Source organism: Psammomys obesus, unplaced genomic scaffold (assembly GCF_907164565.1).
Source record: "Psammomys obesus unplaced genomic scaffold, mPsaObe1.curated_primary_1811, whole genome shotgun sequence".
Lineage (NCBI taxonomy): Eukaryota > Metazoa > Chordata > Mammalia > Rodentia > Muridae > Psammomys > Psammomys obesus.
Window position 1 is genome coordinate 57,610,916 of NW_026591086.1, and position 17,619 is coordinate 57,628,534.

The window sequence follows — 17,619 nt, forward strand, 5'->3', positions numbered from 1 at the left end:
GTGAGTGTGTGTGTGAGTGGATGTGTAATACATGGTCTAATTTTGCATTAATATCTTAATTAACCTGTTTGTGTTCCTTATCAGCATGTACATATTCTTGAAATATCCCGTGTATGAGTGCCTTGCTGTTAAACATATTGCAGAATTCTTACTCAGGCTGGACTTTCCCCTCTCTAAGTGATCTTGTAGAATGAGGAGAATTTTGCAATATATTAATGATTTCCCTCTAAACTGTGCGTGTCGTGGAGAACCCCTGGCCTGCATGGGGCCTGCATGGGGCCTGCATGGGGCCATGGAAATATTCTCTGGCAGTGGGTGCTCCGCTGTTTTCTCTCTCACAACCATATGAGCCTTTAATCGGTCTGCAGCTGGCTCATTGATTTTTGAATGTGGCACATATGAGTCAACCCTCTCTGGGACACTCCTGTGAGGGTTAGGGCATCTAAAGGTGAGAGCCCTAAGCGTCCGTGTATTGGAAAACGATGCCAAGAGGTTCCAAAACAATTCGTTAATTTGATAACTTAGTATCATTCTGACCAAGTAGGTGAAAAAAAAATTGACATCCTCCCTGAAATGGTTCAGTTTCCTCCTTTCCCCCAGCTTTGTATGAACAAAGGACTGAACATGGGCTGCTCAGACAAGAGTGGTCATGAAACTGTCCTCTGGCTCCAACTTAATTACTACCAAGGGACACCTGCCAGCGAAACTGGCCTTGATTTCCTTAGTCACCTCTTATTATGATCATAAGTTAATCATCTGCCCTGGCAGGGTGCCGAACTCAACATGAGTGTCCTCTGATTCTCACCTCCAGTGACCTGCGACTCTGCTGCTCCACACAGGCACCTGATTAAAATGATGAATTTCAGAATAAGCACAGTTCACGGTAGATCACTTCCGTAAGGGAGGCTTGGCTTCATTTTCAGTTCCTTGGAGCCTTAGGAGTTTATGTCCATATGTTAGTGTTTATAGACATACCACATAGAGACAAATCTGTAATAGATGCTCTTTGTGTGCTCGTATAATGTGTTGCCTTAAGAATTATGCATCGATAACTATGAACATTTGCATGAAAAATCGGATTGTATTGTTATTTAAAATCTTACTAAGGTATCCTAGCAGTTCACAAAAATATAGACAGTAACTATTTCATTATCAAAAATTACCAACTCTATAATTTTAAGAAAACCTCACACTAGTCTTTTCAAGGGGCTCAATGGAAACATCTCTATATTTTTTTTGTTGTTATCGTTATAAAATTTTGTCAAAATTGAGAGGTGGCCATGGAAAGATTTAATTTAAAATACAGGTGGTGGGACATTCACTCCGTTAATCCTGTGAGAGGAAGGAGCCTCGCAGAGCAACGGAAAGTCCTTCCTCGGAACAGCTGACAGCGACGACAAGGCACGGGAAGCAATGAGCCGTTGGGCGGCCAGGCTGAATATCCCAGAGTCTGGGCCGAACACTGGCAGTGCCTTCAGCTATGTGCCACACACGGCAGTCATGCGCGCTCACTGAGGATTCAACCCGTGCCACCTCTTTAAGCGCCTCAGCCGACAGGTCAGCAGCGGCAGGAAAGCATTTAGGCGCTCAAGAGCTGGTAAAGCCTCTCCTCAGAGGCGCTTGGTTGTAGAATTAGTAAAGACATAACCATGTTTTAATTCTCACTTGATGCCTCCTGTGGCTGAACTGGATCTGCAGTACCTTTGGCAGAAATTGTTACGTTTCGGCAGCCCGGGATGTAGGCCATGTGTTAGGATGCTTGCCGAGCATGCGCAGAGCGTGATGGTGCGGATGCACACATGGGAACCCAGCGCTCCCAGGATGTGGTGGCTGGAGAATCAGAAGCGCCGGAAGCGCGAGCTCATCCTTGGCTCAGAGCAGCTAGAAGCCATCCTTGAACACACAGGACCTTGTCTCAAAAACCGCTGCTGCTTTGTAACGGTTTGACATCGGTCCCTCCGTCCTCTGCTCTTACCCCTCCACCCTTGGTCCCACCCTAGCCGCTGAGCAATAGCTTAGCCTATCCCGGGGTAGGCTTCTTCTCGGACTCTTCCTCTTGGTGTGCTGTGCTGCACTTCCGTTCGCGTTATATTTATTTTATTCACTTCTGCCCCGGCTTTGTCATTTACTCTACTTTTTATTAGTCTACAATTAAAAAATAGATTATGCTTTTCGTGTATGAAGGTTTTGCCCGCGGACACATACGTGCACCACCCGTGTGCCTGCTGGGTCCCTGGAACTGGGCTAGACACTCCATGGGGGTACTGGAATGGAACCTGAGTCCTTTCCACGCACGTGCGCGTGACCACTGTGGCTGCTCTTAGTTTTCAGTTTTTGAGCTGAAGGCACAGCCTATAGATTTAACATTTACTTATTTTTTACAGGGTTTTTGCTACGTATCCCAGGCTGCTCTCAAACTATGACCCTTCTACCTCAGGACTGAAGATTACAAGCATGCACCCCATGCCTATCCCCTTTTTTTTTTTTCACTTTTTAAATTTTTATTTGTATTTTTATAAATTACAGTTTATTCACTTTGTATCCCAGCTGTAGCCCCCTCCCTCATTTCCTCCCAATCCTGCCCTTCTTCCCAGGACCCTCCCCAAGTCTAATGATAGGGGAGGTCCTCCACTACTTCCCTCTGACCCTAGTCTATCAAGTCTCATCGGGACTGGCTGCATTGTCTTCCTCTGTGGCCTGGTAAGGCTGCTCCCCCATTAGGGGGAGGTGATCAAAGAGCCAGCCACTGAGTTCATGTCAGAGACAGCCCCTGTTCCCCTTACTAGGGAACCCACTTGGAGACTGAGCTGCCATGGGCTATATCTGTGCAGAGGTTCTAGGTTATCTCCCTGCATGGTCCTTGGTTGGAGTATCAGTCTCAGAAAAGACCCCTGTGCCCAGAATTTTTTCATCCGTTGCTCTCCTTATGGAGCTCCTGTCCTCTCCAGATCTTCCTATCTCCCCCTTCTTTTATAAGATTCCCTGCACTCTGCCCAAAGTTTGGTGATGAGTTTCAGCATCTCCTTATATACCTTGCTGGGTAAAGTCTTTCAACAGCCCTCTGTGGTAGGCTCCTCTCCTGTTTCCTGTTTCTCCCTCTTCTGATGTCCATCAACTTTGCCTTTCTGCATGAGGATTGATCATCTGACCCAGGGTCCTGCTCCTTGCTTAGCATTTTTAGATGTACAGATTTTAGTATGTTTATCCTATATTATATCTCAAATATCCATTTTATCACCCTGCACAAAACTAAAGTCCAAGTGGATCAACATAAAACCAGACACACTAAATCTCTTAGAAGAAAAAGTTGTGAGGAGCCTTGAGTTCATTGGCACAGGAGACAACTTCCTGAACAGAACATCACCAGCCCAGGCTCTAAGATCAACAACCAACAAATGGGACCTCATGAAACTGAAAAGCATCTTTAAAGCAAAGGACACTGTCGTCAACAAAATGACAGCCTACAGATTGGGAAGGAATCTTCACCAACCCTATATCTGACAGAGGGATAATATCCAGAAGATATAAAAAACTCAAGAAGTTAAACAGCAAAAACTCAAGTAACACAATTAAAAAAATGGAGTACAGAGCTAAACAGATAATTCTCAACAGAAGAATATCGAATGGCAGAGAAACACTTAAAGAAATGCTCAACATCCCTAGTCATCAGGGAAATGCAAATCAAAATGACCCTGAGATTTTTTTACCTTACACCCATCAGAATCACTATGATCAAAAACTCAAGTGACAACACATGCTGGAGAGGTTGTGGAGAAAGGGGAACCCTCCTCCATTGCTGGTGGAAATGTAAACTTTGGAAATCAATCTAATGCTTTCTCAGACAATTAGAAATAGTGCTTCCTCAAGATCCAGCTATAGCACTCCTAGGTATATATACAAAATAAGCTCAAGTACACAACAAGGGCATTTGCTCAACCATGTTCATAGCAGCTTTTTTTGTTATAGCCAGAATCTGGAAACAACCCAGATGTCCCTCAACTGAGGAATGGATACAGAAATTATGGTGCATTTACACAATGGAATACTACTCAGCAATTAAAAACAAGAAAATCATGAAATTTGCAGGCAAATAGTGGGAACTAGAAGAGATCATCCTGAGTGAGTTATTCCAGAAGCAGAAAGACAGACATGTTTATACCTTTTTGAAGAATATACCTTTTTCTAAGGAGAAGGTCCCCAGAATCACAGTCTTTCTGGTACTTTGTGTCTTGTGCCATTTAGACATGTGTTTTAAAAACATGTGCACATGCAGTTGGATTTGCTCTGCTCTGGCCCTGACTGATTACAGGCAAAAACCCATTTCAGAGTCGAGTTATTCCCATTAAAGTAAGTGGGTAAGGGTATAGCTGGGTGTAGACACACAGCTGTGGGCATACCATGGTTAACGTCAGCACCTTGTCTTCTTTCTCCCGACCTTGCTCCCTCTATACTTTTTCTTCCCCTTTCTTGACTGCTCTTAAGCCGACTGTATTTGGCATATCATAATTTTCTGCACTTTTAGAAATTTATAATTTATTTTTTTTACCCTTTACCTTTTACTTTGGAAATTGAGATGCAGATTAATTCATCCAGCACTAATGTTATTTGATACTTTTATTCTCATCTTAATACAAAGATCTCTTTTAAAATTTAACTATTTACCATTTTTATCTCTTGCCATTTTGTCAAAATCATAATTATATAATTCTTAAATACCAAAAGCACTGCCTTTTAATTTTGACAGCTGAGTTCATCTGTGGAGTTACCCACGTATTTCCCACTTCCTCTGCTTTGTGTCTCTTTTTACAATTCAGCTCTTCCATCTGGAGTCATTCTCTTCTACATAAAACGCAAGTTTCACAATGGGCCCTAATGCCACCTTACTGTGTCTTAAAGTTTATTGCATCTGAGTCATACAGAATATTTCAATGGATGTAGAATTCTAACTTGCAATTTATTTTCTTCATGTTCATAGAAGTCAATATTTCACAAACTCTCCTTTCTTCCTTCCTTCCCTCCTTCCCTCCCTCCCTCTCTCCCTCCTTCCTGTCTCCTTCTCTTTCCCCCAGTGCTGGACATGGGGCCACTCACAAGCTAGTCAAGTGCTGACCACTGAGCTCCACCGCCGCTCTTCTGTGTCTGTTGTTATGTCCAGAGTTTAACTGCCAGGGTCTTGACAGCTTCTGTGAGGAAGACCTGTCTTTGTTCTCCCTGTTTTGAACATCCTCCCTGTTCTTACTTTTCAAGAGCATCCCTGTAATTTGTCTGAGTGCACACCTCTCTCCATGTGTCCTTTGGGAAGTCACTGAGTCTACAGCACGTGTACTCTGGTGGCTTTCGTTGCCTCTGGGAATGCCTAACTCTCATCTCCTTAGCAAGGTTCTGCCTCATAGTTTTGCTTCTCTGGCCCTGGAGTGACAAGGACGTATGTGCTGCACATTCGTGCTCTGCCCCACATAACCGACACTCCTTTATGTAACTTCAGTTCTTTCGTTTCTCTGCAGCTTTGGTCGGATACTTCTACCTGTCACGTTACTCATCAATCCGTCTCCACCACACCTCACCTGCTATTGAATGGTACTCACATGCGTACTGCCTGTCATTCAATGTCTTCCCCTCGAATACTGGGTCTCTGGAGGTTAAGTCTTCTCACCCTGTCTTCTGTAGCTGTTATTTCCTTGTGTCAGCCCTGGTTTGGGTTCTTTCTGCTATATTCTACTCTATATAACATATTCTAATTTATCTTCCAGTTCACAGATTCTCTTTCATCCTGATCCAAACTTGTTCTAAAAGCCAACTTTTAAAATATGTTCTTTTCCATTTCTGAAAATCTCATCTGCTTGTTTTCCGATGGTGCAGCGTTGGGCCTCCACAGTGCTTTGTGTCTGCAGGGAGCTGAGCTGAGGACCCACTTCCCTCCACCCCCCATACAGTCGATCTCTGCGCCAGGAGGGCCCTCAAACACAGATACAAAGCCCCAAACTCTCGGAATGGGAGCAACGTCCATCCTTCCCTAGCTTATGCGTGACCATTCATGTCTGCTTTACTTAAAGCTTCTAATAATGTGCTTAAACCTGTGTCCTGTCTCAGTCCTCTTGAGCCACTGACACAGGAGACACGTTACTCTGTGAAGTAGATTCCTTTTCCCATGAGGCTAAATATATGGATATATCTGGATATATGTGAGGATAAATAAAAGTATGCAATAATTCGGAAGAAAAAGTTTAAAGCTGAAATAAATTTTCTGCTTGTTGTGAGTAATCTGATAATTCTAGCCAGAGTCACCTTCCATTAGGATTTTCCTCTGACCTATCCCTCCCTTAAAGACAGACAGAGGCATGTGGCTATCTTTATTTTCTGCTGCTTTTTTCCTACGGAGAATTTTAAAGAACTGCCCTGCTACTTTATATGTGATCTCTTGGATTTGTTTTCTTTGCCTTTGTGTTTTCTCACAGCTTTTATTCGTGGTGTTTCCTTCATTTGTCTTTTTCTCTCTAAACTGGCAGGGCGTGTATCTAAAGCTGAATAACTAATAACGTCCTGCTTGACTGCTCATTCTGTTCTTTGGGGGCCTCTCCTCTATTTGTCGTTTTCAGCTTCATGGTCTCTCTGAAAGTGATCTTCCCTGTGTTCGCATTGTCTCTCTTCATTTGGGGGCTTTCTCATGGACACCTCTGAGACCATAACTTAGACTTCAGAAGCGCTGTTCTCCTGGAGCTGCTTGGTGAGTAACCTGGACACCACAGGTCCTCCCTCCCAGAGCTCAGATACATATTCTTTTTTATAGGATTTTTCCTGCATATTATTTTAGTTTTTAAATCTTATTTATGTGCCCATTTGCATACAATATATAAAATTCAAATAAGTTGTCAGACAGGTAGCAGGCTAGGTAGATACATACCTTACATAATAAACTTATACATTTAAATATTTTTATCCACATGGAAAAAAAACTCTACATGTGTATTACCTACCTGCCTAACTACTGTCTGTATCCATTTCTTTTGTTCAGATAGGGTTTCATACACCTGCAAACATAGCACTACAGTGTCCAGGAGAGAATTCCTCTGCTCCTGGCGGACTTCCTTCAGTGCACTGTGCTGCACTGTCCTGCAGAGAAGGACAATCTGCCTCCATCTGCCTCCAAGATGCAGCGCCATGGAAGTCGCTTCTCTCTCTAAGCCCCTAACGCTGACCTGGCACACACCGAGCAATCTGACAATGCCATAGTCTGTCGCCTGATGAAAGAATATGGTCCCTTTTACTTCACTCTCTCAGCGGACTTCTCCTGTGCCCCTGGGAAGCACATCAGAATGCTTCTCCGTGCTTTAGCTTCAGCAGGCACGTCGGACTTTTCTCATAGAATCTGTTTTATCACATTCTTTCCCTCCTCAATTCTCCCATATCCTCCCCACCTCACTACCCACCAACTTCATGTTCTTTCTCTCTCTTCATTTTTCAGCTTTTTGTTTTGTTTTGTTTCATCTTTTAGGATAGAACATGGGCTTCGGGTGTATAGACATTCCTTAGGTAATAAAAATCTAAGCTCCCTACTGTGTGCTTGATTGGAGATTAGATATGAAGATAGTAGCACCAGGCATCTTACTAGCTTGACAAACAGCTTGCTGTGAACTGACTGCCAAAAAGTAGAGGTCACGTTTCCCTCTTTATTCCCTGAAAGGAAAGAAAGGACAGAAACAAAGCCAAATCAAGTCACCAACTACATTCTTTCAGAAAGTTCTCTGACCAATATTTGACCTGGTGACCTTTTTTGTTCTTTATTTGTTTGTTTGTTTGTTTGTTTACTTGGACAAATCAAAGCAAATGAGAGCATAGTATTTTAGCTATGTACACTATTATAAAGCAGTTAAAAGTTAGCTAGTAGATTCATCATTAATTATGACATGGGTTTTAGGTCATCAGCAATTCTTGGATGGTCAAGGACATGAGTTTTGCTTTCTGCTGTATGCATCAAAGTTAAAATATATGTCTTGATCATATCAATGGGAACTTGGAAAGTTTCAATGCCCATTAAGAAAGCTAAGTTTCAATATGTTCATGGCATTACTATTAATACCTTCAGGAAATAATGACATCACTGGGAAAAGACAACCAACACATGACAATGCCAATGGCTGTCTTCATGTTATATCGCCATTATGTCAAACCTCATGAGGACAGGAGACTGTACTTTTCTGTATTTTCTGTTGAGGTTGACAAAGAACTATTTCTAAAGAACTTTGTATAGGAGGTACAGAATGTACCACAGAAGACCAAGGAACAACAAGTACCATAATTTTAGTACACAGACAACGCTGCTTCCATCTGTTGCTGGGACAGAACAGGAAAGAGAAAAGTTGGAGGAAAGCAAGGGCTAGTCAGCTGTGACAGGGCATCCCAGACAGATTTAGCAGAAACACTGGGCAGTTCACATTATTTCAAGTAGCAATATGCTGAATTTGGCTTCTTGAATCTATTTATTTTTAGAGTTTATTCATTTAATTGTATGTGTATATGTGGGGGGGGGGGCTGAGTGTTTGTGCCTCATGTAGGTGCACCAGCCAGTAGGTGTCAGAAGAGGCATAGGATCCCCAGAAACTGGAGTGACAGATAGTGGTGGGCTACTGTGTGGGAGATGGGAACTGAACCTGTCTTCTTTGGAAGAGCAGGAAGCATTCTTAGCTGTTGAATCATCTCTCCAGTCCCATCATGCATCTATTCAAAATGGAGGTAAAACTTAGTTTACCACATGACATTTTGTAACTACAAATTTACCTTACAGGTTTAGGATTGTTTTGTTTACTACTAGTACCCAATGTATGTCAAATATATATGTCAAAATACATGAGTCCCAAACTAACTATGGGACCATTATACAGTGTGGATTGCAGGCATCAACCTCATGATCAGGAAATTTAAAGCAATGCATGTAATTGTAACAGTTGCCACTTCCTGGAGGCTTTGTATGGATGGATCAACACTATGAGATGTCACACTTTTTTGTTTTGTTTTGAGACAGTGTTTCTCTATGCAACCTAACCGCCTTGCGACTTTGGGACCCAGTTTACCTAGCAGAAAACTGAGAGCTAAGGAATGCACATACATTATTAACTACCAAAGCATGGACTTGAACGTGCCTTTTTTCTGAATCTAAAGCAAGCACCAGTCATTGAACTAGGTCCCTTTACTTAGGAACATTGTTTATAAGGGCCCCTGATCTATGCCATATTTACACTGGTTTTCACTCAACTGTACTCTAGTTAATTTTAAAATGGTTGATAAAAGGTTGTGCACTAAATGTTCACGTGCTGTCACGGTTATTTGCATATAGCTCGTCTGAGGGAAGATAACCCACAGTCATAGCATGCTTAAAACACAGAGAATGCATTCCTGTAAAGTATGTAACAAATCTGAAATTAGATGCATGTTAGACCTCATTGCATTGCAAGTTTAAATATTGGCAAACTTATGTATTGAGCAGGATACACAACTCAAGAATATTTAGTCTCCAACAATTCCAACTGCCTCAGAAAAAAATACCTACCAATGACAGATGCACTCTGCATCAGTTTCTTTTCTATTGCTATGATAAAACAACAGAGACAACACCTAAGAGGCAAAGTTTAGTGGGGCTGACAGTTCCAAAGGGTTAAAGTATATGACCATGGAACAAAGGTGTGCCAGCAGGAGGTTGGAGCATCGGCTGAGAGCTCACATCTTTTTTTTTTATATATTAAATATTTTTTAATAAAACATATCCTCAAAAAAAATAAAAAATAAATAAATAAAAATAAAACATATCCTGAATGGCACAAATAGATCACAGACATGCATAGACATATATCTACACATGTTGCATATACACATGTATATAAATAAAACCACAGACATATGCATGCACCCACACATACACCTATATGCCACAGATATATATTTACAAACACAGGGACACACGTATAGATTCCAGTCGTACACACACACACACATTCGAAGACACACATACGAATGCACACACATGTTCACATGAACATGTATTTTATACACGTGTATAAATGCACTCCTGCACATACATAGACACCCACATGCATAAACACGTTTACATGCACATGAACACACGTCCTCACATGCATTCATACGCACATATACTCACAAATATGCACACATACGTATACATATCAACATAGAGTAAGGATGGCGGGCCCCAAGAAGGAAAACCTAGAGGCAGATTTTAGAGGCATTTTCTCTTCACAATAGCGCTTTTCAAATCACTTGATAAGAATCACGGCAGTGGCAGTAAAATGGGTCATATCCAACAGAAGTGTCTGGAAGTATTTATTTCCAGTCTGAAATGGAGCTTTATCTATTGCTTGTCATAAATCTACATATTCTTCTCTTCCAGATGACTACAACTGCAAAGTAGCGCTCGCTTTGACGCCAGGATAGTAGTGTGCTTCCGCCCTTCTATGGACATCCCCCACAAACACACCAACCCAGCCCTCAACCAGAAACTTCGCACAATAACGAAGAAACACACGGGCAAGTGCTAAAAAGCAAATTGGAAGAAAAAGGCAAACAACTTGAGCAAGTCCCAAGACAGAACAGCTCGGCAGTTTGCTCCTCACTAACAGCAACACTGGTACCCGCACCAACAGCATCCCACGCGACGCAAGAAACTGAGCCCCCGAGACAGGTGACTGCTCTTGATTCTACGAGCACCAAGGACGTTTTGCTTTGTGTCTCATTTGCCAGATGAGAAATTGTACATGGTGTACATTAAGATGGTACGTAGGAAAAAAATAAAACACTGTTTCAGATAAAAATACAACGAGCTTGAAGGCCATTTTCATTCTAAGCAGCATGTTTGCTTAGTGATACAGTGTTGGAGGAGAAGGGCTGTGCGGACTGAGTGGTGACGTAGGATAAACTAGTATGGCCTCAGGAGACTTAGTTAACAAATACTTAAAAAGCAGCACACCTCTCTTCAGCTCCACATTAGGTGACAGTGATCACGATGGGAGTTTTTATTCAACCAGTTTGGCAAACCCACAAATGAGGGCTGGATTAATAAACTGTCAATTTGCAAACTATAAACTATGGGTAGTTTTGTAACGTAAAATTATAAAGTAAAAATGAGCAGACTATTACAAAGCTTCATTAGAATATCCTTTTCCTTCCTGTTGCCCGTGGCTGCTTTTAGGAAACTGTGCAAAGCAGCACAGAGTTGACAAAGGCCTATGACCCACAAATCCAAAATGCTTATTATTTCATCAATTAGATAAAAAAAAAATTGCCAATCCTTAGTCTAGGCTTAAGAGGCTAATTGACAGAATGCTAATTTTATAGGTTGAATATAGAAAAAATATATCATGTATCAGCTATCACATTCTGGCTAGCATACTTGGTGAAAAAAATTCTTAATACTCAAAAAAAAAAAATCTTCAATTCAGCAAAGAAGTTGCCTGTATAATTGACAAATGAGTAAAATGCCGATATATGCAATGGCGAATTGAAAGTGGCTTTGGTTCAATTAGCGCAGTTTCTTGGAGGATGAGAAATAATTTAAACAGCGGGCCAGATATTAATTTTAATGACGAGAAATGTAATAAGAAGAAGTCTTGAATTTAGGGTGCAGCTTTCTTTGTCAAATCAAGGCCGAATGGCAGTGGTAAGTTGGCTACAGACACTGGGGTCTGGCAAAAATCAGTGAAGCTTTTTTGTGACTCAATTGCTTATAGAAAGATCAAAATGTTTAACTGTTTATCAATATCTAGAAATAGTGTGCATCAGTAAAATTAATAAACACACACGTATGCACACGCACACACACACACACACTTCCCCAGAAAGCTTGTCTTTAAACAGCTAGCTGGACAGCACAATCAGGCACCAACCGGCAGGCATTGTTCGCCCCAGCGATGTTAGGACACTCGAGGCCGCGAATCTTAGTATCTCCCCTGTAAACCAAGCCAAGACAATACCCTGGACAATGAAGAAGCAGAACAAAGCCGGGAGACGAACCCTCATCCAGTTACACCCAACCAAAGGAGCACCGGCTGTGGGGACCCGAGGCCGAGGATGAGAGGGGCAGCTCTAAGCAGCTGGCGGAGGTCAATGACACAGGCCTGGTCTACACTCAGGTCACCGTCAGGGCGGCTGAGTGAGGTGCAGGTTGGGATATGGTGCTTTGGAGGTTCTGCCCCGCATTTCAGTGCCGACCCAGGATCCTTCAACCCCAGCAGTCTTCGCGGACCATGGACTGTCTCCGTGGGTGAACCTCAGGGGGGCGTTGCTGATTACAGCAAGAGGTTCCGGGATAGATGTTGGGGCTCTGCGCAAAGGGGAATGGTCACTTGTGGGAGGATTGCCTCACTGCCGCTCCCACCCCTCTCTCTGTGGACGGGAATCTGTATTCAGACGCTTCCGCCCTTAAAGGGCATCTTAGCAAACGGGCTTGACTCGTTCACACCGCACAGTAAACTAGAGGATCTAGGCGAGCGCGCCGCCGGCTGTCGACTGCGCATGTGCAGGGCGTGAGCCGGCTCCTACAGAGGAGTGTGGGAAAGGCGAGAGACGAGGCTAAAAGAACCCTATTTCTCTGACTTAACTACTCTTCTACTTTAATTCTACAAGAGAGCTCCTCGGACTCTTCGCTGCGTGCGTCTGAAACGAGGTCAGCACGTGCCTCGTGTTACTGGAACTTCCTGGGGCTTTTCTAAAACTTGGTGGCAGGGAAGGCGGGTGCTCCCGGGAGAAGGCAGGACCGGGAACTAGAGGACAAAGAAGGCTGCAGGGGAGGCTACAGCAGACATCCTGGAGAACGGAGCGGCACTGAGCAGCCGCCGCCTCCAACCCCCGCAGTCGGGCCGCCTTACCTTGGGGTGGGGGCGGCTGAGGAAAGGGCCGAACCTCCTTCCAGAAGGCGCTGCTAAGGACAGCAGGGCAGGGATGCGGCCCTTCCTCTCCCCGCCTGGGGGCCGGGGGCCGTGCGTGAGGTGGCGGTGCTTCCGGCCTCTCTCCATCTGCTCCCTGCAGCCTCTGAGCAGAAAGGAGACGCTGGGGGCCGGGTCGGAGCCAGAGCCCCTGCTGCCAGTTGGCCCAACGACGCCTCCCTCCCAGGGTCGGGCTGTTCGCGTCAGGTCCGCACGCTGGGGAGAGTGACAGCCCAGCCCCACCGTGAGCGTGGGATAAAACACTGGTTCACAGGTCCCCTCCCTACCAAAGCAGCAGCCAGGAGAGTCAGCAAGGGGGACCTGCGCGTGGGCGCTGCCTACCCCGGCAGGGAGCCGCCTTCCCCTGCCCCCCAGGAAAGCTGCCGCCTGTGGCGGCCGCCTCGCCTTCTCCCTCCGTGTGTTTCCTGTGTAATCCCACCATCTGTCACGGAATATTCTGGGAGCGGCCCCCCCAGCCTAGCAACCTGCAGAGGAGCAGCAGATGAGTGTGGGGGAGGGGCGAGCACGTGACCCCTCGCTGAGTGGGCTTGTGTGACTTCAAGTCAAGCCGAGCTACAATTACAAATGAGCTTTCGAAAAGAGAGCATCCCCAATGCCAGGGGTTGCCGTTTCTCTAACTGTCTTTCATGGTTTCATCTTTTCTCATCCATTTGTCTCCATTTCTCAACTGTTTTTTCCCGTAAGTTTATTGTTTGGTAAAGAAGAGACACACAGTCTTGGAACCCTATCCCAGAAAGGCACCTCTGCTTCTTACACGTTAAATTGAAGCACTAAGACATCCACAGGCGATAGTCGGCTTCGTGGCCCCTCTTATGAAGAGAGCCGGGAACTGACAAGAAGGCGGCCCTGTGCTGGCCAACGCTGCCGCCCTAGTGAGTGAAGTGCGCAGGCGTCTCAAGCACGCGCCACACCGAAAGAAAATGTAATCCCTTCAATAATTTATGCCGATTGCAGGCTCAAAGAGTAATATTTTAGTTTCAAGAGACTAAACAGAACACGCGGTATTTAAATTTTCATTAAGTGGTTTATATTTTTTAATGTGGCTCCTAGAAAAATTAGAAATGCGTTTGCGGTCCACGTATTTCTGTCAGGTGCTGGAGGCGGCCGGCAGCTAAGGGAACTGTGGGATTAATGGCTGGTGTAGAAACTCCCTCGCTGGTCCCCTCTCAACTTCACACTCATTACCCAAAGCTTATTACTGGCAACTGCTATTTTTTCTTCTCATTCCATGTATTTTAAGAAAGGAGAAGCAGTACATACTGGAATGAACCCCTAAACCAGCAAGTCCAGCCTCTCTCCGCCCCACTGTGCTCGCGCACCCCCTAGCCAAAGCACCCTGGGGTGGGTCACTGCGGGCGGGCGGGCTGCAGTGTGGAGGCCAGCGGGCAGCCTTCCGCAAGGAGGGCGTGACGGAGGCACTTTAAAGAGCAAATAATTAAAACTGCCTTCCACGCATACCCCATTTCAAAACAGTTATCTGAAGGATAAAACACGTGTTCGGACTTCCAGACTTCATTGGTTCCCCTGTTCAAGAATTCCTTTGCTTTCCTGTGATCAATCACTCTTTCACCTGTTGTAAGATGACGACAGTCCTGGAAGAGCTGACACGGCTTTAAGATCGTATTTACGGCCTGTCATGGGATTGAGGAGTGATGGAATACAACGCGTGCTATAGAAGAGGCGGTTCATTCTCGGGAGAATTGCTTCTCCTGAAGATTCTAAATGATCCTGATGTGGCCCATGGCCATACCTCCCTGAACACGCCTGATCTCGTCAGATCCTGATGGTAGTTTTAAGTCAGTGTTGGAATTGTATTTAAATTCTACATCATAACTGCACAAATTATCAGAGACCTAAAGTGGCACAGCAACAAATTAAACAGATTTTCAATGAGATGGAAGAAATGTCAGCCCCAGCAAAGTGTGGGAGGGAAAGACAGAGGGAGGGAAAGACAGATTCTAAATGGTCATAAGAAAGAAGTTAAAATTTAATTTGATAGTTTTTATTTTATTATCATTTTATTGTTGTTATTATCATCATCAGTATTATTATTTGTATATGAGAAAAGGGCAGGAACAACGTTCAGGAGCTGACTACAGGGATCAAACTCAGGTCTCCAGACTTGGACAGCACATGTTTTTGGTATGAACTCACCAGCTCTTTATCCATTCTTAAAGACCAACCAGAGACAAAGGTATGTACACACATTTGTAATCTCTGCAAAGCATTCACATGGTGATGTTCATGAGAAAGACTGAGAGAAAGAAAAAGACACACAGGAATCCTGGGTAGGACAGGAACAAAAAGAGCAGGCACCTGGTGTACAGGGAGCAAAGGAAAGAAAGATAGCACGGTTCTCAACAGAAAGCAAACAAAAGAAGGCAACTGAAAACTGCCAGAAAGTCCACATCAAAGTGGCCGTAAAAGTGTGGAAGTGGGAATGCAAAGACCATAAGAGCAAGAGGACCAGAAAGTTTGTTGTGAAATTACGTCTCCTAGTGACATCAGAAGCTACACCCGTAAGGTTTCACCAACTTGGCTGCCCACACATGAGCTGAACAAGGACACCACCAGTGAGCATGCCCACTGCAGAGAAAAGCTCACAAGGCCCCAACCCTAAACAAGAACTGCAGATAACTGAGAAGAGTGGGGAGCAGAGAAGTGGTCCTCCCCAGGGGGAGCACACCAACTGGCTGTCCAGACAGTCAGCCCTGAAATCAAACTCACATGTAACATCATATGGATTCAACATGTTAGAAATACTCCTGTATCTACATATGCACATTCATATAAGAGGAGGCCATGAATTGAAAGGAGACTTGGGAGGAGCGCATGGAAGGATTTGGAAGGAGGAAAGGAAGACACACTGTAATTGAATTACAGTCTCAAAATTAAACATAACAACAAAATAAACATCTGTAAGAGACATTTTTCTTTTCCTCCATTATAACACAAAAGGTGGCATAAAGCCAAACTGAAAACATACGGTGACTCTTATGATACCTAAAACTAAAACCTGATAATATCCCAAAGAACAGGAGAGAATAAAGTGAAGAATTAAGCTTATGAATCAATCATTAAGACATATATAGATAATCTATAAACACTTGGGAACTTAATAATACATTTACATACCCAGTGGTACAAAGATTATATCACAAGGAAAAATTATAAAACACTGTGGATGATGACATGAGTAAAAGCGCAGGATATGAAAATGCATGAAACTCAGCTAAAGCAGCGCTCTAGGGCAAATTTATAGCCATAGAGCTTGTACTAGATGGCAGGGTGCTCTCGAACCCACAGTCTACAGGAAGGGCCAGCACAGTCTTCCTGTAACAGGCCAGACCATAACTGCTTAAAGCTTTGACTAATATGTGTGGTCTCTTATAAATACAAAATACTGCTTTTACAGCGTGAAGGAGCCCACGAACAACAGAGAAGTAAATGACTGTGTCTGTGTCTAAATTATTATGAGCACTGAAATTTGAGTTTCGTGTAATTTCTATAAGTTTGTAATCAAGTTAAATTATAAAAACATATTCAAAATGATATATAGATTTAACACAATGCCAATCAAAAGTTTAACAGAATTTTGTTGTACAAATTAATTTAACAATATATATTGGAAAATAAAAAAATACTGAGAAGAGCAAAGATACAGAACTCACACTGTGCAAATCTAAATCTTACTATAAAGGAAATATGCTGATCAAGAAACTCTTGTAGCAGTGAAAGGATACATATAGAACAATTGGACACCATGCAAAGGCATGAACACAATCATTTGGTTTTTTGGGCAAGACTGAGTTAGTAATTCAGTAAACACAAGAGAATTTTCAGCAAGTTATGTTGGAAGTAGATAGTCAGAAAGAAACAAAATGATGAGCACTGCCCATATATGAAGAACTAATTGGTGACTAATTGAGGCTTGGAGGTTTTCTTTTAATTGAAAAATAAGAAATGAGAATGTGAAGTTCAGAGAGGATTTGTTAAAGGACTAGAGGGGAGCTGGAGAAAGCGTAGGGATGGGTGTGAGCGAGTGACGTGCACATTATGAAAATCCCAAAGGATAAAGAAAGAAGTAAAATGTGAGTCTCAAACCATATCCCATTATAGACAAGAACTAACTAAAATTGTATCATAGACCCAAATATAAAAGCTAAACTAGAAAAGTCCTAAAATGTCTTGAGTTTGGAGTATATCTTTATAGATAAGACACCAAAAGCACAAGCTACAAGAGGGAAATTCTGATTCACTTGACTGTCACTATTTAAAGCTTCTGCTCACAGAAAAATACTGTTCCAATGGACATGCTAGCCAGTGAACCGAAGAAAATAGCTGAAAAGTGTGTACCTGGTAGGAATCTGCACTTAGCAGAGGGAAATGTCTGTGAGAAAATTAGTGGCTGTGCATTTGGAAGGACCTGTGTGTTTATGGGTCCCGGCACCCACGTAAGAAGCTAGGTGCAGGGGTGCACCAAAGGAGGAAGGGGGGGAAGATTTGAACAGGCGCTTCTGAAAGAAAAGATATAAAAGGCAAATAGACGAAGTCAACATGGGATCTCATGACAACCTGTTAATTAACAGGTTGTCATGAGGCAAGATTTTAAAACAATGACGCTGGAAGGATGGGGAAGACAGTGTTGGAAAGAAGGACGGCCTCTTTA

At 43.4% G+C, this 17,619-nt stretch overlaps 1 long non-coding RNA gene across 2 annotated transcripts in view; it reads right to left on the minus strand.

The window, feature by feature from the left end:
• LOC129678817 (uncharacterized) overlaps positions 1-13,480 on the minus strand; it is a 25,081-nt gene extending 11,601 nt beyond the window's left edge. Inside the window, exon 1 of one of the 2 annotated variants that reach the window (XR_008720446.1) lies at positions 12,873-13,480. This is a non-coding gene — a long non-coding RNA (uncharacterized LOC129678817). Of the gene's footprint in view, positions 1-805; positions 854-12,872 lie in introns of those variants that run through there. The other variant, XR_008720445.1, reaches the window with a different exon arrangement.
• Positions 13,481-17,619: the final 4,139 nt, after the last annotated feature.